The sequence below is a fragment of the Lissotriton vulgaris genome, chromosome 5, assembly GCF_964263255.1.
Source record: "Lissotriton vulgaris chromosome 5, aLisVul1.2, whole genome shotgun sequence".
Taxonomy (NCBI): domain Eukaryota; kingdom Metazoa; phylum Chordata; class Amphibia; order Caudata; family Salamandridae; genus Lissotriton; species Lissotriton vulgaris.
In genome coordinates, this window is record NC_141693.1 from 816,171,653 (window position 1) to 816,198,201 (window position 26,549).

The window sequence follows — 26,549 nt, forward strand, 5'->3', positions numbered from 1 at the left end:
ATATAATGATCACACTTGGGTATATGGTAACAAGCATAATCACTATATTGAAGGGTGTGAGCAGATCTGTGCAGAATGATGCACAACTTTGAATACACTATATATTCACCAGCACAATTGTTATATTGAAGGGATGGGAGCAGATTTACACAGAATGGTCACACTTAAGAATATGGTACATTAATAAGCATAATCGCTACATGGTAGGGATGTTAGCAGATTTGTTCTTAGTGATCACACTGTGCATGACCTTTCAATTGCCTTTTAATTGCACTTTTAAAATACCACTGTATATACATTCACAGCCTGATAAATTATTAGTCATACCCTTCCAATTTTGCATAACTTGTGGAATCGGGTTCGGGCTGATACAGCCGCGAACACCAAAAGACACTCTCGGTATTTGTACTTAGTGATCACATTCTGCATGACCTTTCATTTCCCTTTCAATTGCCCCTTATCATACCACTGTATATACATTCACGGCCTGATACATTTTTTGGCATACCCTTCCGCTTTTGCATAACTCGGAAATCGGGTTCGGGCTGACACCAGCCGCGAACACCAACAAAGACACTTTTTGTTTGCCTAGCAATGCTAAACGCCAAAGCGTGACAAAAGGCTAAGCCTATCAGTTTGCACAGAAAACGTTCCAAGCGTGCAGGTGATGCACTCGCACTGGTCGCTAACCAACTGACAGACGCTTCCCGCATACAGCGACGTCCTCATGCTGTGAACAGGATAGATTGCGTTATAAGGAGATATCTGACAGGGAGGGCCACTCGATGAGCAGAAGTGATCCTAGTAAGAGGATCGTTTCAATTTTAAGCTTGAAATCAATAAGAAAGGTGAGCCAGATATGGGCGTTTCTCCTCCCGTTGCCCCCTTTTTGTAATTATATTGCATAAAATCGGAAGAGAGGAAATTAATGGCAATCCTCCCTTTCACAGAACCGGCTTTTGGCAGACACCCAATTTGGCAATACAGCTCACCATTTAACCAGAACTAGGTGAGTGCCTTTGATGAATACATAACAAATCATGAACATGAACAACGTAAATGGATAATTAATTCCAACTCACCCATCCCTTTAGCTGAACATGGGAGGTCTACTTTGATAAGGAGACCCTGGGATAGCGCTAGGATACCAGCCCCACCATTGCAATAATATCGATGGAGCAACCCCCTGTGAGCCCACCTGGGCTTCAATAGGGAGTTTTTTATCACCTTGTGCGCTAAGTAATCTGAATATGGCACCATACACCCTACACAAACCTGACCGCTTACCTTAATATTAACAGGCTGCCCCTTCCCCGTCCCAGTCCTGATGAAGACCCGCACTGACCTTTCTGTAGTGCAGACTCTGGGTTGAAAGGTCGACATATCCCTTGGACTAGTACAAGAGACTCTGCGATTAGACTTAATTATTGAGTTCGGAGATCTACTTGAAACACTTGCTTCTCTGGCCACAACAAATTAATTCTTTTTACCCCTCCACCAATCACTTTGTCTGTATTATACACCATCACTTTGTCACTGAGCACCAAATATCACCTTGTCACTAACTATCATCTGAATATGTGTTTTTGGACAGCCTTACCAATATAATTTGGGTATTTATGAATGACGCAATTTATAAAAGCTCTTATAATACCCATATGGTCCATGTTTGTGTTGTGTTTTTATGATTAAGTGATCATTATATGCTTAGAACCTTGAATAATTCAATTATATGAAGAAATAATAGTCACCCGACCGAACCACTTGGGTAGTGAAAGACACCATACTTTGAGTGCAGTGGACCCATCATACACAAGTGCTCAAGTGCAACTGGGCCTGATAGCCCAATGATAGCTGCACTCCTGGTATATGCTGCTGTAGATCATTGCAGAGGTACACAAGGAGGTAAGGCTGTCTTGGGATCTCAGTAGTGGACAGAAATATCAGCAAGCTTTGTTGTATACCCGTGAGTGCTGCTGGGCTGGGGATGCTGCTTCTCTGGAATAGGCATGTGAGATGCATAGGTAAAGCAGTATATTTTTCTTCTGGGTTCAAACTTAAGTTATACCTATTTGGAATGAGGTGCATTTGTAGACCTCAATTCAAGTGCCAGCATTTCATTATTGGAGGACACTGCTAGTCAGGAATGAGATGCAATGGTAGGACTGAACATTTATTTCGCAAACAACAAAACTAAGGGTGCTGCCAAGTAGCCAGAATTGAGGTGCATCACTTGGAATTTACTAGGATTGTAGCAAAGGTGAAATATTAAATGGATTTCAGGTCAGGGATGAGGTACTCTGTTAGAGGTTTACAGAACTCTTATCAGTGGGATAACATATGTTGGTGCTGGTTTGGACAGAGGTCCGTTGGAAGAGCTCTAGACAGATCAAGTCCTTGAAAAGCAGCAAGTGGTGAACTATGCCGCAATAAAAGAATGAGGTACATTGCAAGGGCTACATGTGGATTTCAGCACTGTTATAAAAGGGGAATGATAGAGCTGTGTAACAAACGAGGATACAAAATTAATCGGACTTTCAACCTAAACATGCTGGTACACTAGTATAATTAAAGTACTTTGTTGCACTCCTCATATCTGTAGCATCTTTCACTTGTTTTTCTGGACAGAGTCCATTTGCTTTCTCTTTGTATGATGAGACGAGTCAGATGTGCAAAGAGAAGGAAGAGCACAAGACAGAAAATGATGAGGAAAGGAGAAGGGAAAACATATTGGAATGTTCCAGTTTTAATGTTGCCTGTTGCCCTATAAAAAAAGCTACTTGCTGTTTACTCTCTGGAAGCTGTCTCATAGAAGATAAGTTAGAGTGCTGGGAGAGTCACCAAGAGGGGCTGACCTCAAGATTTCATTGAAGATCTTTATATTCTTAGAATACCACATACAATACAACAAGAATGTGAGCATTGTTTAAATTCATTTTCCAGTGTGGTAACCTTCTGTCTGTAAATCCTGGTTCTATTGAGGCCTTCCTTCAAAGGAAATACAGCAGGTTAAAGTTTGCAAATGCAACATTCCTCCCATTTTCTTTTCCTACCTTGCAGGGTAGAGAGAAATGGTTGAAGTTACAACACATAAACCACAATTAAAGGAATATTGTAGACAACTTCCAAGACCTCACACCATTCTATGAGATTCTGTAACATATATTTTCCTTTTGGTGATGATTTATGGGCTGCTTGACTTGGGGACTATCTCAACAGGGGGAAATATGGGTTAATAAATCCAGAATTCTTGCTCCGAGGAAATCTGTCCTTCTGGACTCGTTTGATACACTCCTGTCAACATGGATCAATTAGGTGGAATGAGCATGTTTTGCTGCTTTTTGTACGCATATACAATCACTCCTTTGTGATATTAGAGTTCTACTGTTGCATAGGCACAATCAGTTTGAAGATTTCCTGTGGGTGTTGCCTATGGTAACTGGAGTAAACATTCCACAGTTGTCTTTGAGGGCCTCAGACTCCTTAATTTCTTTATATACGGTTTACTAGATCTCAGCATCATAGTAGTGATCTAATTCATGTTTGCTTGAGCAATGTATAGAATGTGCGGTCTGTCTGAACCAAAGAAGTAGGTAAGAGGTAGGTTTCCCTAGCAAATGTCTTCCTTAAAACCCTCCTTGTGAGCCAAAGTTACAAAGACTTTTTGTGGTTGCAAAAGCATTTCAGACACGTAAAACTGGTTTACTGACCAATTCAAAATCAGAAATCTGAAGGGGCATGTAAAGAGTGTACCTTCCTAAATGCAATTCAAAATGATATGTGTCAATAGTTTGGGATCACAATTGTGGGTCGCTAACCATTAACAATTACTGACTTTTCAATTTTACTTAAAGGGGAAACTGTCCCCTTGGACAATTTCTGTTTTGGGAACTGTGTCTGGTGACCTTAGGATGAGCAGACAGTGGCCCTGCTAAATACCTTGCCCCGTGGTCTTGGTATTTACTGTGTGCACTAAATACCACACCCTACTATGACTACCTTGTAATCATGGCATAAAATGAACATGGATATCGGATCAAGGTTTAGGAGGATTAGCAATTATTCATGAGGCAATACGAGTGTTTATTTATTTATTTTTTTAAATATGTTTATTAGCATTTTTTTCTTAAATACAATACAAAAACACTGTAGGGCAGCAATATGTGGTAACATATTCAATGTGGCAGCAGCATAATACACAAATGACAGTGGTTGACAATCAAATAATTGCATCGTATTCTCATACATTACTGTGGGCCCCTTTTGGTAGTACAACCCGTGCAAATCCCCCAGCGGGGATCATTGTGAGTCAGAGAGTGAAAGCCCATAATGTTTGAGCTATGGCTTCCATGTCTTCCAAAACTTTTTGGGGCAACCCCGTACTTCATATGTCGTCTTTTCCCCTAACATATACATATCCATGCTTTTTTTCCATTCTGTCAGCGATGGAAGCACCGGTGTCCCCCATGCCCGACCAAGTCGCGTTTTGCCACCACTAGTCCCAATTGAAGTAAAGTTAGCTTTGGTTTGGGGAGATCAATCTCAGTATATATTCCCAACAGAGCAAACTGAGGATTAAGAGGAATCGTCTCACCCAGAACAAGTCCCAACTCTTCCAACAGGGTGTTTCGATAGCCTTGAAACTGCGAGCAATCCCATTCTGTGTGAAAGAATGTACCTGCTGACGCCTTACAGTGCAGACGATCTGGTGTTTCGCCCTTCCTATGAGGTACAGACGTGCTCTGTCATAGTACGCTCTGTGCAGAAATTTAAATTGAATCAGCCGGCGCCTGGATCTGATGGCCACCTCACGGGGGCCATCAACACCATTTCCCAGTCCAGGTCCTCCATCTCACTAAACTCTGACTCCCACTTTGCCTGCAGTTTTTGCAAAGTGTCTGGTTTGTTATTAATGAGCATCCTGCATGTCCAGGTAACAGCCTTCTCTACAAGCTCCCCATCAGGAGTTGCCCCTCTAGTGGTGCATATTCGGGAATGTCAGTGGCGTCTACATGTTATGCGCGCCACGCATGGGCCAGCTGATGTACTTGTAGTATCGAGACTTGTTCATACTGTATTAGACCTGAAGATGTGAAAACGTAACCAGCTCTTTGTGGTGTAATGTATCTTTAAGTTGCAATATACCTAGTAAGTCCCATTGCTGGAAACCTCATAATTTTGCGATTTCCTGGAGCCGGTTACCTACCCAGAGTGGGGTTTTCTTAGTGACTCAACCATCCCATTTCATTGGTCTCTCAGCCTTCTTCCAGGCTGTTATTACAATCTGTGTTGCAGTCAGGGGTTTTGCAGCTCCTCTACCCTCATATATATAATGTGTGTATGGGCGTTTGGTAAACTGAGTCCGTTTAAGTACGTATGTGGGATGATCTCTCTCTACATGTTGCCATTCGTTCACAACAACTAAATGTGGCGCCCAGTAATATGCCCTAAGGTCAGGCAGAGACATACCACCATTTTACTGATTGCGTTGCAACGTCGCCAGTGCTATCCTCTGTGGCTTCCCGCCCCAGATAAACGTACGGAGCGGATCGTCAATTTTATTAAACACCTCAACCGGTATGAGTTGGTAAGTATTTTGCAACACATACAGAAATTTGGGGAACACTATCATCTTATATAGCGCTGGCCTGCCAAGCAACGTTAGTGACAGAGTCTTCCACCTTTCAACATCCGCTCGAAATTCGCTAAGCACCCTGTGAAGATTACGGTCCAGCGCCACTGTCGTGTTAGTTTTAACATATATCCCCAGGTATTTTATCCCTTCCCACGCTATCTGAAGTTGGCTGGGGCAGACGACATGGCCGCTGCCCTCACCTACTGGATACAGGAAGGACTTCCCCCAGTTAATTTTATATCCTGCATGCATACCATGTGTCTCACAGCAGCCCATTATTGCGGGGAGTGTTGTCACTGGGTTTGTGACGTACAATAATATATCGTCCGCATATAAATATATGCGTTCATCAGTCTCTGCTTCTTCTTCACTCCTAAATCCCGTAATGTCCGGGTGCAGTCGGATCACGCAGGCGAGTGGTTCTAACACCAAAGCAAAAAGCAAGGGCAATAGTGGGCAACCCTGTCTAGTTACTCTGCCTATTGGGAATTCCTGTGACAGTACTCCGTTTACTCTAAGCCTGGCCAAAGGTTTCTCATAAAGTATTGTATTGTATTGTATTGTATGTTGGATTTATATAGCACTTATAACCCAGGGGTCTCTAAGCGCTTGCCTTGGGAACCCGTCCTGGCTTTTCCCTGTGAGATAGCCCCTACAGGGCATCCCCAAGGTGAAAGCCAGGCATCCCGCCGCGGGGGGCCATTGTGGAGATTAAGCAAGCTTAATGCCCAGAGTTGCAGAGTGTGAACCCATGATTAGGTCAGGCACCGAAGCGAGAATTATCGAATCCGTGGACATTTGAGCTCAAGACCCAGCCGCGTCGGGAATTGAACCCTGGTCCCTGGTCTGACCTCTGCTTTAGGGTCTGCCTGCTCTAACCAGTGAGCCACACTTCTCCACGTACAGCTATCCATCGCCTAAATACCGGTCCAAACCCAAACTTCTCCATAACAGTCATAAGAAAAGGCAAATGGACAGTGTCAACTGCTTTTTCAGCATCAAGGGAGAGGACCAGGTGTGGATCATACCGGTCACGAATCGCCTCCAACCAATTATGTAGCCTCCGCAGGCTAAACCTTGTCGACCTCTTGGTTATGAAACCTGACTGGTTCCTATGAATGAGACCATTATTTACCACAGCAAGCCAATTTGCTAATATTCTAGCTAATATCTTGGTCTCCATGTTTATGAGGGAAACAGAGCGATATGAGCTGCCAGCCTGCCGTGTTCTGCCCTCTTTTGGAAGTATTACATTAGTGGCCGTACGCAAGTCTCTAGGAAGGCTTCCGGTCATGTACGCCTCCAAATATAGCTGGAGGAGGTGCGGACCAAAAAGCATTGCATGTTGCCTAAAGAATTCTGAAGGAAGCCCATTAGGACCCGGTGCCTTCCCCGTTTTCATCTGGCCAATCGCTAACACAATTTCTTCCTTCGTGATTTTATTATCCAATGTCTTGGATTCCTCATTTGTCAAGGTAGGGAGCCGTATCCCCTGAAGATACTCCTGTATGCAGGGCATCTCAGCGAACTACACTGCTGGTAAAAGGCCCATAGTAGTCCGCAAATGCACTGGCTACTGCTATAGGGGTCAGATGAGTCTGACCATCTTCTGCTTGTATCTGCGAAACCCATCTATTGTCTAGCTCCTTCTTACTGAACCATGCCAATAACCTGCCAGTCTTGTCACCTACGTCAAATAGATGCCGATGCATGGCTTGTATCGCATTTTGTGAGGTTTTTTTGGCCAACGAAAGGTACTCCTTTCTGAGAAGATGCAGACTGCGTAACGTGCAGGGGTCCACACCCCTGCTTGCCTGCGACTCCCGCTGCAGCAGTTGGGCTTCCAGCCCTGTGATCGCCTCTTCTTTCTTTCTTTTTTTGTGTGCTATAATGTTTTGTGCTTTGACTCTTAACAACGCCTTGTAAGCTTCCCATAGTGTAATAGCAGAATTCACCGACCCCACATTCTCGCTAAAGTACAGCTCTGTATCCACCCACAATTCCTTGGCAACGTGTGGGTCCTTGAGTACTCACGGATTCAATTTCCATTCCCCATTCTGTCGACGTGTACGGGTGCCCACTGTGAGCCACAAAGGTGAATGATCTGAGAGGCCCCTTGCCAGTTATTCTACCCTATGTACCTCCCCAATTTCCCCTGCTGGAGCAAGTATGTAATCTATCCTAAAAAACGCTTTGTGCGCCCCAGAGTAAAAGGAATAGGCTCTGGTCTGAGTGTACTGTCTACGCCACGTGTATTCTAGTGCTAGTGTAGCCACAAACCATTTAAGCAGTGTCTCTCTGGGGTTCTCCGTTGGAACAGTCATGCGGTCACTCCAAGGGTCCATTACATCATTAAAGTCTCCCCCTATGATATGTGTATCTGACCCCGCCTCCAACTGAATTGCTGCAAGTTTTTCCATTGTTTGCCTCTGGAGCTTGGGTGTCACATATACACTAATAAAAGTAATGTGTCTTCTATTCCATACCCTTTTACTAGCTACAAATGTGCCGCTAGGATCTGTCAAAGTGTGTTCTACTCTAAAAGGCATGTTTTTCCTGATGATTATTGCAACGCCCATTGCCCCTGTGGAAAATCCAGCATGTGCCATGGTTCTGTAAGCACCTCTGCCCAGGAACCTATATTGAGTGCCTTTCAGGTGTGTCTCTTGTAGAAGAATAACATTGGGTTTCAACCTTTTAAAGTATGCGGCCACCAGTCCTTGCTTCCCATCACGTTCACATTCCAAGAGAGGATCGAATACATTCCCGTGTTAGATGTAGCCATCGTGCTGGTGGATTGTGTCAAACTTACCCACGGACTCCCCCTTATCCCAAACATGGGATCCCCAATGACAAACAACACACATCATACCCCCACCCCACACTCTGCAGGTACCCCCACCACCCATTGCTTCATCAACAGGACAACACTGCTGCAGGCAAACCACCCACAGGTCTGTAGCCCCCCTCCCTCACCCACTCAACTACAAAATAATGTTAAAAAAGGAGAGAAAAACACACACAATCCACTGTATACTTCCCTTCTTCGCAGCAGCTGATTCAAGTGTTCTCAATGTCACAAGAACAATACAGCATCTCTGCGAGGGCGTCTGGCCCCCCTATGTCATTCCTCCCCGCCGTTACGTGGATGCTGCAATGAACAAGGGTTCCCATCCGTGGGGCCCGAGCCTGAGGCCTCCAGGTGCTTAATAGTCTCCATAAGAGGGTGTGCGGCATCCGATGCCCGCAATTCTAAGTTCTTCGACTGATCCGAGTCTCCATGGCCACTACATCTCACGGATGTCCTTGACGCACATTCCAGGGCTGTATCATCGTCCGAGTCCGACTGATTGGCTTTCGGGTGTCTGGGCCTTAATGTTCTCCCTGGTGTATTCCCAACCGGTGTCAGGCGCTTGATCTTTTGCCTTCTGCTTTGCGGCCTGGTCCTCTCCCAGCCACAACTCTGCTGCGTGTTGGCAGGCAGAGCGGCAGGAGTGGGTGTCCTCCGACGTAGCTGAGGCCATAACTCAATCCAAGTCCATGCATCCTCCGGTGTCTGAAAAAAGTGTGTGGTATCCTGGAAAATGACTTTAAGTTTGGCTGGAAATAACAGCATGTATTGTATCTCAAGAGCACCGAGCTTCACCTTGATGGGGTCAAAGGTGCGCCGCTGCTTCTGAACATCACGAGAGTAATCCGGGAATTCCATCACTTTTGTGTTTTCATACTTGATTTCACCCTTTTTCTGCAGTTCCCTGAGGATCAAGTCCCTGTCCTGAACGTTCAAGAATCGAGCTATCATCAGTCGGGGTGGATCTCCGGGTGGCGGCCTAGACCCAGGCATCCTGTGCGCTATTTCTATGACAAAACAGGAGGAGAATGGCACCATTGGTAGGGCATCCTTTAGGAAAGTCAGAAGAAAATGTCCCAGATCCGCACACTCCACATTTTCCGGAAAGCCTACGAAGCGCAGGTTATTGCGGCGGGTCTATTTTCAGCATCATCAACTCTCCAGAGTACATCCTTCACTGCAACCTGAAGATCCCTTACTTCCTTATTCGCAGTCCAGGAGGTGTCCTCAAGCTCCGAGACCCGTTGCTCAACCACCGTTATGCGTTCAGAGACTTTGCGCAGATCCTGTCGCAGAAAGGAGACCTCCGTCCCTACTTCAGCCAGGTTGCCCTCCAGGCTTTCACAAGAGGCATGGATCAGTAGGCGCAGAAAGGACCTTTGTGTAACGATCCATCGTCCCTTGTTTGGACACCTTAAAGTCCCTATCTTTTGCCATCATGGCAGACCAGGATGAGAACGAGTGCAGTTGGGAAGTGCACAAGGCGCCCAGAGGTGGAAAAGCAGTAGCGGGGACCCTGCCTTGCAGTATGGAGAAGTCTGGATTCTGCTGATGTAGTCAGCATCAGCCAGCTCCCCTTCCAAGTTCAGCTCAGTAAGCAATCCAGGACAAGAGAGAGACAACAACACTGCACTGGCGATGGCACCCTAGGAGGAACGTACGCTAATGTCCCCTCACCACCGTCAAAACAGCCCAGCTGGTCATATGATAGATTCCAGTGTGGTTTTCAGGGAGAAAACCAGGACGCCACAGCACAGCAATGTCATATGCGTGGAACACCGGCGACCGCAGCCTCACTGGTCAGAGCTCTCTCCCCCTTTGGGCCCCTGATTAGTGCTGTTTGCCTCAGGGATCAGGATGGGCTCCTCTACGTGTCAATGTACCTTCAAAAAAATGATGGGGGAGGGGCACCAGAAAGCACTAATCCGCAGTGAAAAAGGGGGGGACACCAAAGACCACACTCCCCCAGCAAAGTCCTCTGTGAGCTCGCGGGCCTCCCAGCAGTGCAGCCTTCACCCCAGTCACAACAGGGCTCCGCCGCTCCGCCTCTCACCAGATGGCAATAAAAGATGAAAAAGTCCCCGGTCCTGCAGGCGCGCTGCCTTGCCGGGGGAGCGGAGAGGCACACAGGGCAGCTCTCCCCCAGCGTTTCCAGGCAGCATGTGCCAGAGCAATACATAATTCAACGCAGCTCTGCAGTAAATCTTCCCGCTCTGCCCGCAAGTCGCTCCTCTGTGTATCTTGCAGGCAGCTGTCGGCCGACGCCGGTGCTCCCGCTCGCGGGTCAATGTCGCTTCCCACACCGGGGTCTCAAGTGGGGGAACACCAGCAACTAAATCTGCCCCCGGGACCACAACTTAGTCACCCGGCACCACCAGGCGCTCGGGGGCGAAGACCTCCTCCTCTGGTCTCAGCGCCCTGCTCGAGTCTCTCCGGCTGCCATCTTGTAGGATGGGCGCCGATCGTCGCGCCGATCAAAGCCTCACCGCCAGGCACCCATGGAGCTTCCAAGCGGCTCACCAGAATCGCCTACACCCGCACTATCACCTCAGGCACAGGTATATGGGGGTAACGGCTGGGAGGAGCAGGATTACAACAGGATAGATGTCAGGGCCAGCGGAGCTCGCGAAAGGCGCGGCTACCCGGCCATGCAGTTGGCCATGCCCCCTCGGCAATAAGAGTCTTTTAATCTTACTCTGCATTTTAGGACATTCAGAAACTTTTACAAGATAGTCAGGTTTGATGCATCTCCATTAGAGACCAGAAATCATGAGTGCTCAAATCTCTATAAGAGATTTTAACAAAGGAGGAAATCGCTGGCAAAGACAGGGCACTTATTTGGGGCCCCTCAAAATAGCTTTTTCATTAATCTCTTTCCCCCGGTGGGTCCAGATAAAGACCCTGATATTGCAGTCGCCATTGAGTCACCAATATTGGTAACTACTTTTTTTTAAAGACCAGGAGACCGCCTTATTAATTGAATTGGACACTGAAGTGTCCAGAAAATCAGAAAGGTTTTTCCTAAATATCTAATCTTCCAGCAACTTAGTGCCTTTCTACGCGAAACTCAAGCCTTGGATCTCACCCAATATGGCTTCCGAGAAGGGCATAGTACAGAGTCCGCTCTCATAAAAGCCACAGAATATATTAGGGAAGCCGTGGATAGGGATGGCAAGGCCGCCCTAATCATGCTGGATCTGTCTGCAGCCTTTGATACGGTCCATCCTCACCTGTTGATGGATCGTTTGAAGGCATGAGGGATCCAGGCAAAAGCATGGGAGCTTTTGAAGTCCTTTCTAACAGACAGATCACAAATTGTGTCTCTGGGCGAAAACTATTCCAAACCTTTTTCTCTGCCGTGTGGAGTCCTGCAGGGGTCATCTCTAAGCCCTACACTTTTTAATGTGTATGTTTCGTTGTTGGCCACCCTGATTAGCTCTTTTGGTTTCGGTCTCACCTCGTATGCAGATGACACTCAAATTGTGGTGTCTCTGCAACCAGGACAGGAAGTGGGAATAGGCAGACGCTTCCAAGACTAAAAAAGTACCTGAAGCTTAATTCAGGCAAAACGGAGGTCATCCTATCTGGAAGCAATGCCAATTTCTGGACCCCAAACTGGTGGCTGGAGTCTATGGGCACTCTTCCTACTCTCACCAAAAAAGTTAAAACTTAGGAGTAATGATGGACGATAGACTTAACTTTGGTGACCAAGTAAATGCAGTGGCATTGGCCACTGCGTACTTTCTCAGAACGATCAAGGAAATACTGCTGTATCTACCGCCTGATAGCCGGCGAACAGTGGTTACAGCACTTGTCCTGTCAAAGCTGGATTACTGTAATAGTCTCTACTTAAACATTTAAGATTGTTTTCCGAATAAACTAAAAATGTTGCAAAATGCGGCCGCCAGATTGCTTACTGGCACATCCCAATTTACATCGATTTCCAGCGAAATCAAAAGACTGCACTGGCTCCTTGTGAGGAATTGGGTGTGTTTTAAATCCCTCTGCACGTTTTACAAGGCCCTTCAGGGAACAGGACCTGACCATCTGAAACAACAGTTTCAGTGGTATACACCGAAAAGAACTCTTCGTTCGCTTGGAACCAAATTGGTGACAGTACCACCCACAAAAAAAGCAACGTGGAGTGGGCGAAGCTTTGTTGCCTGCATGGCAAAAGCTTGGAAATACCTCCCTTTCCACTTGAGGAATGCCATAGATCTCTTGGCATTTAGGAAGGGATTAAAAACCTGGGGGCAGTTCTATCAACTGAATTTTTAGTCGCAAATGCTGCAATTCGCAAAAAAGCTGCGTTTGCGACTAAAAATTCACAAAACGGTATGTAGTAGGGAAATCGCATTGCAAAATTAAGGAATTGCAAAATTTGCGATTCCTTAATTTTGCATAAGCATTTAAGGAATCGCAAATTGCGATTCCTTAAATGCTATGCAACAAGCATTCAATTTTTGCGATTACTCATTAAGAAATCGCAAATTACCACCAACTTCAAGTTGGTGTTAATTTGCAATTTCTTTCACAAATGCACTTTTTGGCATTTGTAAAGGTGCCATATGGCTCACATACATGCCCTTAGGGCCTTTATGTGCGCCATATGCGCACACATGTTCATTTCATGGGTGCATCAGGGTGTCCTTATGACACCCTTGCACCCTTGAAATTATTCTCAATTTGCGTTTCTCGAATTGCGAATCGCAAATTGTTAATGACTTCACATTCATTCCTATGGGCCTCCTGGCCCATAGACATGAATGGGAAAGTAGTCCTCAATTGCAATTTTGCAATTTGCTAATCGCAAATAAGGAAAACTAAGAAATCGGTAAAAAATTGCGATTTTTTACATACATTCCTTTTTGCAATTCTCAAATAGCTATTCTCAAAAAATCGCTATTTGAGAATCGCCAACGGGGATTTTCATACATATGCCCCCTGGCTCTTTGGCAGGTAAAATGTTGTCCATATCGTTCGTTGCTCAAAGGACAAGTAACTAGCAGCAGGACACCCTTGGGTAACCGCTGCGCTTTAGAAATATTTATAACATAACATAACATATGTTCTTGCTGTTAACCTTACATCTTTCATTATTGTTAGCCCTAACTTCAATATATCAATGATAGGGAATATAACCCCCACAGGATCTAAACATGTAACAGTCTTTGGGCCAGATATATGACCATTTTTGCAAGTGCAAACAGGTTTGCGAACCAGTTTGCGCATGAAAAAACAGCATGGGGAATGTACTAACCCTATTTTGCTAGTCCCAATTTTTTGCGATTTGCAAAATAGGGTTTTGTGACTCGCTATTATCAAGGGGTGTTCCCTTCCTAATAGTGATTGCAACCCTATGTAAGAATGTTTTGCAGGCGCAAAACACTTGCAAATTACCACCCTCTTGGTAATGCACTAGCAAAAGGGAAGGGGTCCCCAGGGGACCCCTTCCCCTTTGCAAATGCAGGGGAAAATATTTTAGAGGGCAGGCAGTGGTACCAGGGACCAATGCCATGCCCTTAAAAAATGAAACAAAAACGTTTTAATTTTTTTTTTTACATGCATCCCGTTTTCCTTTAAGGAAGGAAAACGGGATGCATTAAAAAAACTGCTTTATTTAAAAGCAGTCCCAGACATGGTGGTCTGCTGAGCCCAGCAAGCCGCCATACCTGGGAGGGCCTGCCATTCTGAATAGGGTTGCAAATTGCGAGAGGCTTATTAATATTCATGAGCCTCTCAATTTGCAACCCCATTGGGAATCGCTTACAGTGTGAAATACACTGTTGTATATTGGAAATAGCGCCTCCCAAATTGCGAGTCGCAAAAAACTCAAAATTAGCGAGGCGCTACTTTCTTGGTCGTACATCTGGCCCTAAGTCTTTTAAAACACATCTACTGGTATTTTTATATGCAATATTAAGTTGTTTCTTGAGGTAAAAAAACCGAAACCCTTAAACCCTTTGCTGCTATTCCTTAATTTCAGAGCAGTACTGTTATACCCTGCACAAGCTCATGAAACAACTTCAACAAAACATTGTTATTGACAAGGCTTTAGGACAGAGACATGCTTTACACTTAAATTAGGTAAACATTGTAACATTTAGCTGGCCTGAAAGGCTCCCTGGACCAAAGAGAAAACAGAAGTAATGAATAATCAATCGCTGACTGATAACAGCAGGCTCAGTAGGAAACAATGGGCCACACGTACAATATTTTGGAATTGCGATATCCTAATTGCAATTCGTACTGAATCACAATTAGGGAATTGCAGTTCCTAATGTAAGAAAACCTACATATATTAGGTAGCAGTTTTCAATGGGTCGCAAATTGACCCACCTAATGAATATTATTGAGGTAGGTTGCAGTTTGAGACCCATTAGGAATTACAGCCATCACAGTTGCCTGGTGGGGAAAGAAGATGCGTTTGAAAAGGAAAAAAATGAAGCTATGAGGTTTCATTTCTTAAGGGACCACTGCCTGCTCTTAAAACATTTTTCTGTTCAAGTTTCAAGGGGAAGGGGTCACATTTGCGAATGGGCTACCACCTCCTTCCCGGAGTTGGTAAAGTATTAGGGCCATATGTATCATCATCACCATTTGCGATTTATAAATAGCGATTTTTAAGGAATCGCTATTTAGAAATCGCAAAATGGTATATATGTAGAAAATCGCTATTTTATAGCGATTTCCAATTGTTTCTTATTTGCGAATTCGCAATTTGCGAATTCACAAATAAGGAATAATTTCCCATTCATTTCTATGGGCCAGGAGGCCCATAGAAATGACTGTGAAATAATTCTCAATTTGCGAATTCACAATTTGCTAATCGCAATTTGAGAATTATTTCAAGGGTGCAGGGGTGTCTCAAGGACACCCTGCTGCACCACTGAAAATTACATGTGTGTGCATATGGCGCACATACATGCCCAATGGGCATGTATGTGCGTCATATGCCACCCTCACAAATGCACAATTGTGCATATTGACAACAAATCGCAAATTACCACCAACTACAGGTTGGTGGTAATTTGCGATTTCTAAACCTGAATTCGCAATTTTGAAAAGCTTCATACATAGCATTTAAGGAATCGCAAAATTGCGATTCCTTAAATGCTTAAGCAAAATAAGGAATCGCAATTTTTTGCGATTCCTTATTTTGCTAATTTTTCATACATTTCAAAATCGGAAAAAAGGCCGTTTGCGATTCGCTAAGGCCGAAATTCTGCAAATTTCGAACTTAACGAATCGCAAAAGGCTTGATACATATGGCCCTTAATATTTTGCAACCTTAATTGGTCGCAAAACATTAATACATCTCCTTCTAATTCGGTATATGAAGAGGACATCCAAAACACAGCGCTTCGAAATAAAAAATCATAAACACAAATAGTGATTCAGTAATGCGTTTGGTGCTTTGAGCATATGTAAAATCATTTTTGCGGTCTGTAACAGCCTGATTGACCTGTTGCCTACCGCCAAGTGCTCTGTACAGGTGGCCCAATGTTTTAAAATTACAAGCTCTTACAAGACTTATACAAACAAAAGAATGTCACTTTCACAATTCTTTCCAGTGTGGTACCTAGCCAAAAGCCCGTCTGTGATAAGAGCAAATTTATGATAAAAAACAGTAATGCCTTCCGCAACAAACCACAACACAAGCTAAAATCATATTCAGACCTTTCAACAAACACAATAACCAGATTACACAAAATGTGCTAAATTTGAGTAGTTAAGAGCCCTACTTGACTAGTACTTAACATAGAAGCAAGAAAAATGGATCATGTTATGGCGCTTTTTATTGTGTTGGGTGTAATTCTTCTTTGTTGTTACTTCAAGAGCTAGGGAGCAGGATTGTGGGAAATGTAGTATGCTGTAAATATAATACTTTAAAAAGTTCTGGAAAAAGACTGCATAATAAAGGCTTCTGTCTCATAATAAAATTGTACAGCACCAGTGCAAATTGATCGATATGCATGCAAACATTGTCCAGAAGAGGTACAATATATAGAATACAGTACATGATCTCTCGAACAGTTATCCAAACACTGAGCATATTAGGCACCCAAACTTGTGAAATTTTCCAACCTCTCCGGATTCATCAGGACCACCCCAGCACTGCTCAAATTTAGAAAAGAGTTGAATACAGAACTATTTGACGAATACTGATATCAGAATGTATTACCCATCCACAACTCAGCTTCCTCGTCTATTGCATACTCACTTTAAGCTTGCCTTTGACCATGTTCAGCACTCTGGTGCTTTTTGGTTATGTTAGGGTTATTGATATATACATACATAAATGGGAAGAGTTATCCGAGGCATATCCAAAAAGGTTTGCAGTAAAAATTAGAAGAGAGATCAGATTGCATACATGCATGTCTGTCTGTGGAACCTCAGCACACATATTGTTTCTGTAATATAGCCAGCTGCATGGAAAAATATTTTGTCACATCATTCTCCCCAATACATTTTGATTTACTTATTTAGGAGAAGAATGCTAAAACGTCTGTTGCACTAGCCAGGAAGTGTGTGAATTTGTAAACTATTCTTTCTGTAAACAGTTTTATGTGATAGTTAATACTTTCATACAACTTACCTAATCATTTCTGCAAACTTAATTATTGGCTTATTTTGAAACGTAGCATCGCTCTGTAGTCTGAATACGAGCAGAGGTAAACTCTTGCTCAGGGGTCTAAAATATGCACAAGGGACAGAAGTGGTAGAACTCTAGCCGATTCTGTTATATTGGCACTACTCTGCTACAAAGAAGCATTGAAATGTAAATATAGTTTTTTTTCCGAATGAAAGGTGACACCCGGAATTGAAGGTCACACAACTCACCACTCAAACAAATAGGATCCCACTCAACAAAAGATCTTTAGGTGGCCACAGAGCTCCCAGTTGTTGATGTTCTATGGACCCACTGACCAGTTAATTTCCAGTGAATTAGAGTCCAAGGATCTAGGAAAAACGTTGTTACTATGCTTATGGATGTGGACAGATAATAGGAGGCTAGCTCCAACTACAGTGTCCCGAGGGTGCTTTAAAATATAGAGGCCTATTTTTTTGCGGTCTACCAATCATGCTCAAGAGTTTCTGGTTGCTGGGGCGTTCACAGAATTGTGAGCACCCCCTGTGATCACTGGTGACACCTGTACCAATAGTGATCTTGTCAGTTTAGGGTTAGACTTAACTCAATCTGGCAATGTCTCAGGAACAGTGATGGCCAGAAAGATGGTTCAGATCGCTTTGGAGCAGAACACAAGAACACAAAGGTGAACAAGGTTATGGAAGGCACATAAAACTAGTGCAACAGATATCCAAAATATTACAGACTCATTTCAGTTTTTGAATTGAGTGTAGATGAGTGCTAGAATCAAAACAAGCCCTCAAGGGCACGCCAGTAGTTCTTGGGTTAGCAACAACTGCAAACACCCTGTAGAAAATTCACCTTTTCTGCATGTCACCCCACATTTTGTCTCCTTTTCTGGGCACTAATTTGTCCTCTGGTAGAATTCTGTTCACTGTGACACACTGCTTTTCAGTGTCGTGATGAATCTGTTTGGCACAAAAACATTATTGGTAAAACGGTTTTCACCCAATAGGTCTAGTTACATTTTCTTCAAGACCATTGTAGATGGCACAAAAAAAGCACCAATAGCATGGGAGTTAAATACCATATATGTGCTTTATATCTATAGCATCCACATAGATGACGAAACTATATGGCTGCAAGGAACACCACTGTGCTCTTTCTGAGCAGCAGTATAAAAGCACTGCAGCCAGACAGCAAGGAAAGGTGTTTGTCAAGCAGTAAAACCTATTTATTACTGACAATACCACCTGATCACTGCATATCTCAAGATACCCCAGGAACACATTGATTCCACCTTCCAAATTATATTGTCACTCATGATGCTTTTTGAAAAATACAGCAGTGTCAGATGTACAGGCACTGAGCAATCCATATTTTACTATCTGAGAAAGGCGGAAGCTGCAACGTTGTATTGGAGAAATATTTCTTTTTTGGGTGAGTTTATCTGTTTGAGTTATTTCTATCTTTGTTATTTTATTTCTTTCTGACTCAGTATATCCTTTAGAATCTAGATTTTTGCTTTGGCTGGCTGCTGTTTTCTTCTTCTGTAAATATATATATAATCATGTTTCACTATGTAGGTTCACCTACATTTTCCTTAGGGCAGGCTTAGGTGGGTGTGACTAAATATTTAATTCTATATCTCCATTTGGGAAAATGGTAGCAAAGCCATTCAGAGATACTTCCTATTTGAATTTCAAAATCTGAGTTTTGGTACCTTGAGGGGAAAAGTAGCTTTAGAATAATGTACTGTCGGCTGCCTGAGCCATAGTTGGTTTAAAACCAGGCCTGCCAGTCACCACAACCCCAGAGCTGGAATATACATCTTTGTAGGGAGAGTTAATGATCCTTGCTTGAAAGACAACGGCCTTCCTCTGAATACAGAAAGGAGAGAGTTGAGCTAACTACCTTACATTTAGCATGAATTAGTAGACTGGGACTGAACTAGAACAGAAGGCAGAACAAAGGACAACCTTAGGACATCTTCTTTTAACTTGAAGCTACCAGGCATAACTTCTGCCATTTATTCCAAGTGCTTTCCTTGACAGCTAGGCTCCAGGTAGGAGCATGTCTGTGCCTTATTAAAACTGGGGATTCTGGGTAACATTACAGTACAACAAATAGGAAGGTCTGCAAAGGGAGGAGGGACCTGCAAGAAAAGAGACTGTGTGGCAGAATTTTTCCAATCACTTACTTGTGTACAGTATTAATCTGGCACATCAACCATCACTTCCACAGAACATTCCTGACATTGGGAGACTCTACCTGAAGAATAATGTCCATCTGGAAGAAGACTCCTGACTCCTGCTGGAAGAAAATGACTATCATAAGGACTCAAGAATTGTCTTGGTCGCGGCCACCAAAATGAATGGCTGTGGTGTGAACTCATGGTGGAAGTATCCTACTTGAGTGCCCCTCACCGGCCACAGCCTTGTCCTTTTCCTTGATTTAAGATTTTACTTTCCATTTTTTCAGCGACCAAATCTGAAGGTCAAATTTTGGGATGACCTCTTGATGTATTGGCCTCCACTCCATCATGTTTGGACCGAAATGGTACCAAAATGAATAGATTCAGCGAGATCTGACATGAGGTACTCTTCCTTGTCCTCAGCCTTGGACTTTTACTTGCTGGATGATTTTGACTTCCAATTCAGGAACTGAGCCTAAAGTTCAAATTTTGACTGGGATGACTACTTAGAGTATCGAACCTCCACGTTATTACGATCAACCTAGAATTGCACATAGGTCTCATTCAACATTGAGCTGTCATGGCAAGAAAAAGCCCATTTGTGGTTGTGAAGGGAAACTTCAGGATTTCTCCTTTTCTTGAAAAGGAGTGCACTCTGATGCCACCCAAGGGTATAGGACCTGGTGTTGGCAGCTCTTGGGGATCAGGGATTCATTCTAGCATAGGCTAACAGGGCTCAGGAAGGGAAGGTCTAGTTGCAAGATCAAGTTGTCAGTTATCTGATCCTTGGAGTCACTCAGGATAGCCTGGGATGAAGAAAGCAGGTCCAGTCATCCATCTCAGAATGCAAGGCAGGCCTCAAGCAGCAGGGAAGTTATCTGGCCGCAGCAGATCAGTCGTCTGGGGAGCAAAGCAGTCCTTCTTCTGTAAAGCCTACAGGAACAGTAGTATTCTGATAAGTCGCTCAGAAAGTCCAATAGTCACACCTGATGCCAACCCTTGAAGTGGAGGTATTCCTTATACTACCACCACATGTGATTCTGGAAAGCTTTTCCCTTCCCCTCTCAAATCTCCAAGACGTCTGGGGTGACAAAAGGCTAGCGTCAGGTTGCTTTGTGTATGCTGGAGGCAAGCCTTTTGAAGTGTAAGTGAGGCAGGGAACAGCTTTGCACCAACCATCCTGGCATGATGGCCCATCCAGTCCACACCTATGCCTCTTTTGTGTCACTGTCAATTAACAGTGGGAGGTGAACAGTGCTTTTGAATGTTTTAATGTTTTAACCTTTGATGCTTGGTTCTCTTTCAGCTTTACTAATCTAATTTGCACTAGCACTTTAGCACCCATCGATACCCGGACACGGTCCTCAGGTTCTTTTTTAAAATATACAGCATTTGTTAAGAATCTCCCTTTTAAGTCTTATGAACTGATGTAAGTGTAAATTTCACTTAACAACTTGCAAAAGGGACCTAAGTCCCGTTCCACCGCGGCTAGTGACGTTTGCTGTGGAGGGCTGGGTCATGCACCCTACACGCGAAGCTGTGCACACTCTGGATGGAATATTTACATCCAATCCCCATCTAATAGTACAAGAGGTTCTCCCAATTCCTTGGTCAGACCACAGGGCTATCCTATTCATAGTAACCCCCACCACTCATCATTTGCCGAGACAGCATATTCCATATAAGATAATCAAAGTACGCAACTGGAGGAGCATAGGTCCCCAGCAGATACAATCTACTCTAGCAGACTCTAAACCTTATCTAAATTCAGATGCAAACTTGGCAACAGATAGTTTTACTAATTGGGTTCAATCCGCAGAAAAACTCACTAACACCGGAAAATAAAACGCACTATCAAGCGCACAAAGAAATCGGAGCCCTGGTTCTGTGAGCCCTTACGTAAACAGAAACAACTCTGTAGAAGAGCTGAGAGACGCTGGAGAAGCAACTACTCAACAGTTGATAAAACTTCATACTCCCAAGAACTGAGTTTGTCTAAAAAATTGATATTGGATAAAAAAAGTGTTATTTTTCAGAAAAAATACATCAGGCAGGTAATTCTAGCAAAGCTCTTTTTGCAACATTAAAGGAACTAGTCAAATTACCTGAACCACAACAAAATGATCACAGTGTGGCATTCTGTGATCAACTCGCAGGGTATTTTAGAGACAAGGTGCAAACTATTTTTGAAACCCTCATAGACCAGGACAATAGTACGGCAGCCTCCTCCAATATTACCCCCCAATGCTCCATTAATGTCTTGAATTCTTTCATGTCACCTAATATAGAACAGATATTGAAGGTGATCAACTCACTAAAATCTGGAGCACCTTTAGACCCCAGCCCTCCAAAAATATATCAAATGGCATCGGTTGATATCAGTGAACAACTCAGTACACTTTTTAAACTAAGCATCACATCAGGTATCTTTCCAGATGCGTGGAAGACAGTCTGAATTCTTCCTCTGTTGAAAAAACCTAACCTAGATCCCAGCGACAAAAGTAGTTATAGACAATTGCGAGAATTCCCTTCCCAGCTAAGTACTGGAAAAAAATTCTCACCTCCCAACTTACGACCTTCATTCCGTCGGCCGACTTGTTGGATTCTTCCCAATATTAGTTTTGACAAGGGCATGGCACAGAAACTGCCCTGATCATGGCAGTAGAGGAGATACATGAAATAATAGATGCCGTTGCCATGGCCGCCTTGATACTGTTGGATCTATTGGTGGCATTTGACACCGTAAATCACGATATTCTAATCAAAAGACTCTAAGTGATAGGAGTCAGGAACTCTGCCTTAAGTTGATCAAATCTAATCAGAACAACAGGTATTAATATGTTCAGATCGGCATCTCCTGCTCAGAGCAGTTTCCTCTGCCATGTGAGGTGCCCCAGGGCTCCTCATTAAGCCCCACTTTATTCAACTTATATGTGACCCCTCTAGCCAATATCGTCCGGCAGTTCGGCTTCACACTTAGCTCATACGCAGACGGCACCCAAATCGTGGTGTCCATATCTAGCAGCCCGAAGAAACAGCTGACCGCTTTAGCCAATTCATGTCCCACATATATCAATGGATGGGCACAAATTGACTAAAACTCAATGGGACTAAAACGGAGGTTCTCCTATCAGGATCTCATACCTCCTTTTGGTCACATAACTGGTGGCATCCCAGTATGAGAGATCACCCCACCCCAGTCCATAAAGTGAGGAATTTGGGCATCATTTTGTATGACAAACTGACCTTCCAACATCAGATCTACAAGGTCATCTCCCAGGCCTTTCTAACATTAAAATCCATCCGCAAAATACGCACTTTCATCCCTCCGGAAGCAGTAAAAGCATTAGTGATGGTGCTGGCCCTGGCAAGACTAGATTATGGAAACGCCCCATACTTAGGCCTTCAAAAACAACATCTGCTTAAATTGCAGCAGGTGCAGAACACAGCTGCTAGATTACTGCTGAACATCCCCAAATCTCAGTCCATCTCAGAAGGTCTCAAAAAACTCCACTGTCTTCTCGTGGAGAAAAGGATTGAGTTTAAATCTTTATCTCTGCCGTGCAAAGCATTGTATGGAAATGGGCCAGCGTTCTTGAAAAAACACCTCACATGGTATCTTCCATCCAGACATCTATGATAAGCACATAACAAACTCCTCAAGACACCAAAATGTAAAAAAGCCCACTGGGGAGGAAGAAGCTTTGTCCTGGGTACAGTGAAACTTTGAAACTCGCTCCCGCTAAATAATAAAAGCCGGCCTTCGTTGATTGGATTCAGAAAGTTGCTTAAGACATGGCTATTCTCAAACTAAGCTACACCATCTCCATCTGAATCCCTGGTACATCCCTCCGCACAGTGCCTAGACGCCTTTGGGCAGTTGTGCACTATATAAATCCCACAATCAAATCACTGTTAGACAGCAATACACAAGCCACAGCAACAGAGCCAGTCACACTCATGTGACCCAAGACACTGGCAAGGCACAAATTGTTAGAATAAGAAAAGGCCACATTTCTAAATTGTGACTTAAAATCCAAGTTCACCATTAAAGAGTATTTAAAATTACACTTCATTTGAGGCTAAACAGCATATCTCTATCTGCTCCCAATCCAAAGGTATCACTTATTGAATGTAATAAATGTAAATGTGTTGTATTTGTATAGCACGAACAGTAACCCGTAAGCATCCCGGCGCTTGTACTCCTACCACAAGGGAACCCCTCCTGGCTTTTCCTTGTGAGGTGTCCACTCCTGGGCATCCCATGGTGAAACCAGGCATCCCTTGTGTATTTGGGGCTGTTGTGGAGACTAAGCAAGCTATTGCCCAGAGTTGCAGCGTGGGGCCCATGCTTAGATTCAGCACTGAGGCGAGAATATCCGGTCAGAGGAATTTAAGCCCAATCCCGCCGAGGCAGGAATCGAACCCTGGTCCCTGGCCAGCGCTCTGCATCAAGGTCTGCCGCTCTAACCATTGAGCCACACTTCTCCACAAGGTAACCCAGTGTTAGTCAATGGGAGAGAGATGGGCCTTGCAGCAGTGATAACAACGTTATGAGTTTTTCACTGGTAGGACATGAAAAACTCAAACACACGTCCTACATGTTAAATACAATGCACCCTGCTTTATGAACCTTTTGTGCCTACCTTAACCTTAGGAGTGACTTAAATGTATTAGATGCCAATAGGTCTGGCTTTAAGGGAATGTTGTACCGTAAGATGAAATGCTACTGTATGCATGGGAATGGATATGCATTTTGTTAAACCAAACAACATCAGAATAATATTGGGTTAGGAAAAAAGGTCATATGACACTTGCAGTGTCAAACCAGACCTAAACATCCCTGTAGATTAATGACTAGCTTTCTCCTATCTGTGCTGCTGCCAGAAAAACACCATAAAATGACATGGTAATATCCTTACAATCCCAAGTGTCTCGTAAAGTTCAAGCTCAGGCTGCTGGATATATAAACAAAATGATCACAGCTGTGTGGAGGGCAAGCATTTTTCCTGGAAGCACACAACTTCCGCCCAATCAAGACATGTACTAGTGCCAGTGCGGCCAAGCCAGACCATAAAAAGGAACGTTTAGGCCTGGCAAATGATTTATTTTGCCAAGTCCACATGGCAGTTTGAAACGACATTACATGCTGCATTGTCAGGCATGTGACATGTTTTAAAGGGCTACTTTATTCGGTGACACAATAAGTGCTGCAGGTCCACTAGGAGCTTTTTAGTTACAGACCCTGAGTACATGTGGTACCAGTTTAATAGGGACATAAACATAAATTAAATGTTCTAATTAGGTGTGGGGAAATTTTACTATGTTTGAAGGAAGAGCTCAAGCCATTTTCCACTGGTTAGCAGTGATAAAGTGCACAGGGTACTAAAGCCAACAAAACAAATAAGCAAAACAGGAGGAGTGAAGGCAAAGGTTTTTAGAAATACAACACCAAGGCTGACCGGTCTAACAGTAACGGTCAAGCCCCACTCAATTTTTGCAAACCTGTTTCTCATCAACAACACTTTTCCTAGTTTGCTGGTATTTGTGTGTGATGTGCAGAGAAGCGGACCCTTGCTCCTGTTCACTTTCTCTGTAAAAAGCAATAGCATGCTATCAGCTACGGTTTCTTTATTTGGGCATGGGGCATCGTCCCTGTTTGTTTGCCCCATATTAAATCCTGTTTGCTGACTGTTTTCATTTAGTTTTTTAGCCACAGTGTGCAATGCATGACCTGGGCAAAGATTTCCTTTAACAGGATTGAGGCTGGTGTACATGGGGGCTGAATGACATGTCAGCTTCTGGGCCTTCTTGGGATGAAGTGGTATGTCTGAATAGACGGGTGCCTTGCTCTGCCCATCCCGACATACGCACTTCAACCCTTGCCTACAAGCACAATGTAGGGAACCCGGGGGATTGTTGCCATAGCCCCAAATCTCCTTTGGAGCACTGGTAGTGCCTGGCCTTGTCAATCCTCATGCTGCTCCGATACTGTTTTCTAACATAAACAGCAAGGGAGCAACGTCTAGATTGGCCAGGAGTCGCGTAGGGTGGGGCTGAGGGCTGCTCTAGTAGTCTCACTCACAAGCCTAGCTCAGTGCATGCCTGGAGGTGCTGAGTAAAACCACCCTCTGCTTTTGAGGAGTTTTGAGAACAGGGAACAGAAATAGTTGGATCTGATGATTCTGTTAACATCATCCTGTTGGGCAACAAGCATATCACGCCAGTAATGGAGCAAACATTACAGAAAAGGTATTGTTTGCATTATATAAGTGTGATGATGTACACAGTCCAGTTCTTAGGGATAAGGATTTAACTTGGATTATGGTTGGTAAAACACTTTGTATTTGATAGGCCAGGTGGAGAATGTGGGTGCGGCTTCCTCTCTATAATCACTGGTGGCGGCGAGCCCATTGATCTTCCCCACTACCATGGTATACCCCTATACTGGGTATCAATGGCCCTCCCTTCTTCCTTCACAAGGGCGTGCTTCGCACTAAGGCTCGTTGGGGCTGAGTCTAATAAGTCAGCAGTACTCCTCCCTCATGGCCCTACAAATCCAAAAGGACTCGCGCTCACTCCGGCCTCGAAGATTCAGCGGCTGTAATTTTGCCATATTTGCTTAGCTGCTTCGGTGGCTGGGGCCCAAGGTGTTACCAGTGACGCTTAATGCATGCTGGCTGACCTTTAGCCTGCTGTGCCTCCAGGCAGGTCGAGAAACCTGTACTAAACAGGAACGCAGAGAATTGATTGAAGATACCACCATCGATAACAAGTGCCTCACTCCAACTCCCACAGAACGTACAACCCCAATGTATAAAAACAATTCCATTGGAATACTCTAACTAAGAATGCTACACACCTTCCCCCTTTGAAAAAAAAAACAAAAGAAAGAGAAGAAAAAAAAATTCAATGCAAATAATCATGCAGTTTTACAGGAATTTGTTTAACATGAGTACTTTTCCTTAAATTAACATTAGTAACATCAGTGGACTGAGTAACATTGTCATCACTTTCATCATTAATAATAACAGAAGTACCATCCTGTGTACCCTTATCAATTGCAGGAATGAAAACCTCAGCATCTGCATTTTGATTTTCACACCCAAAAGTATCAAACATAGCCGAGTAAGATGCATCATTTTCTATACTTGGATTTTGTGATTCCCTTCCAGCAAAGTCTAACAAAGAACCATTATTATTTTTAGATGGACACGCTTCTGAATTCAGAGCCTTGCACACAGAAATCCGCCGAAAGTTCCATATTTTACCACCC

At 43.9% G+C, this 26,549-nt stretch overlaps 1 protein-coding gene and 1 long non-coding RNA gene across 2 annotated transcripts in view; both read left to right on the forward strand.

Moving 5' to 3' along the window:
- LOC147711629 (beta-microseminoprotein-like) overlaps positions 1 to 26,549 on the forward strand; it is a 160,580-nt gene that overhangs the window by 25,167 nt on the left and 108,864 nt on the right. The window lies entirely within an intron of this gene.
- On the forward strand, positions 20,807 to 26,181 carry LOC147711630 (uncharacterized). Its single transcript, XR_015295705.1, has 3 exons — positions 20,807 to 23,416; positions 23,769 to 24,578; positions 25,323 to 26,181. It is a non-coding gene; the product is annotated as an uncharacterized LOC147711630 (long non-coding RNA).